Below are 1,972 nucleotides of genomic sequence, written 5' to 3'. Positions count from 1 at the left end.
AATGTTACCATTAATTTAGCCAATCTATAGAATTTAAAACACTGAAGATATGGATGTTATATTAAAGTGTGATGAAGAAAGCAAATAGGACCCAACTATCAGAAAGAATAGCTTCTAGGGTCTTAAAGCCTTGTCTTAAAGTGAGGTATCAGCTAAGTCCACATGAAAGAAGCACACTAGCCTGAGTGATCCAAGGATTGTAAATAATAAGATCTAAGCTGGAAGAGGAAATAGTTTTAGAGCTAAAATTCTGAACACCCAGTTTGCAGAAAACTATGGATGACATTGGAAGTCCAAAACCCATTTACAGGGTTTCACTCGCATATTAAGCTTCTGGTAAATCCCCTCTGACTATGAACCAGAGATGAGAAAGGCCCTTTTTGTCTGACAGAATACATTCTAGTATAAACTACTGCAGTGGTAGTTCACCTTGTCCCATTGAGACACTTTGTCATTGATCTCCCTCTTGACCAAATGAATAAGCTTTCCAGTTTTTAAAATTTTCTGCTTTGCTTCTGACTGAGATTTTTCTGTTTCATTCTGTTATTGTTGTTTGGCCTTTTTTTTTTGGGGGGGGGGTGTCTTATTATTGTATGTTTTTCTGTATATGAAACCCAGGATAGGTAACTATAGGGATAACGACTGGATTAATAGGCTCAAAGTGACATGGTGGAGGAGGAGGTCAGGAAATGGGGAGTAAACAACAAAGAGCACAAAGAAAGAAGTGTCCTGGAACTCATTGTGCTGATTGTTGCACAACAGTTATGAATGTGATTGGATTTTTGAAATGTAATGATACGTACATTGTATGTCAATGGAACTGTTAAAAATTAACCTTTTTTAAAAAAAAGTAACCTTTTTTTAAGGTAGTTATTTCTCAAGAGTAAGTGTAGGTACCCAATTCTCACTATTAAATGCTCTAATCAAGATCACAATAGAAGGTCCTGAGCAGAATAGGAGAAAAATGTAAAACAAATTTGAAATCTTAAAAAAAACAAAAACAAAAAAAACCACTTGTTTTACTGGATTGATAGAGACTGGTGGGACCCTGCACTGTGGCCCGTTAATGGCCTTCAAACCTGAAATGAAAATCCCTACGGATCACCTTTCAGCCAAGCAGCAGACAGTCCTAGAAAGGCACAATGATACTCAAACAAACAAAACCAAAGGGGTCGGATTTGCCACAAAACAAAGCTAGAAGGCAGAAAGGAGCAAGAAAAGATGAATAAATACACAAATACACAAACCCAGAGAGGACAAGGTAAGAGTGCTATTACATTGAGGGAATTGCAGCTAATGCTGTGAAACAAAATGTGTTTACATTGTTGAATGGAAAACTAATTTGCTCTGTAAACTTTCACTAAAACCATAATTTGAAAAAGAACAAAACAAGGTAAGTGCTAGCAAAAATGGCTTACGGAGGAGTCAGAACTGTTAGTTGTCAGAAGCTTTTCAAAACCAAACTTATTGCCCTCTAGTCAATTCCAACTCCCCTCACTCCCATGGGGCAGAGAAGAAGTGCCCATTGGATTTTCAAGGCTGTTAAACTTTGGAAAAGCAGATAAATGTGTCTTTTTCCATGAAGAGGCTGGTGGGCTCACATTGCGACTTTTTTTGGTAAACGCTTTACTTTTTTTTCAGGGCTTTACCACTGAGACACCAGGGCTCCTGTAAACAATTAAAGGCAATATTTTGGCTTTGATTTTTAACACACACCTACGTTGTTGTTAGGTGTCAATGAGTCCACTCCAAATCATAACGACCTTATTTACAGCAGAACAAAACACTGCCCAGTCCTGACAGCCTCACAATTGTTCTGTTTGAGGCCATTGTTGCAGTGAGTGTCAATCCATCTCTGTGAAGGTCTTCCTCTTTTTAGATGCCCCTCTACTTTACCAAGTATAATGTCCTATCCCAGGGACTGGTCTGTCCTAACAACATGCCCAAAGTACATGAGACAAGAAGCCTTGCC

This window comes from Echinops telfairi, unplaced genomic scaffold (genome assembly GCF_000313985.2).
Source record: "Echinops telfairi isolate 266 unplaced genomic scaffold, ASM31398v2 ScPeMD7_2010;HRSCAF=2546, whole genome shotgun sequence".
In the NCBI taxonomy this organism is placed as follows: domain Eukaryota; kingdom Metazoa; phylum Chordata; class Mammalia; order Afrosoricida; family Tenrecidae; genus Echinops; species Echinops telfairi.
The sequence above is the reverse complement of the archived record's forward strand: the minus strand, read 5'-3'. Positions refer to the sequence as shown.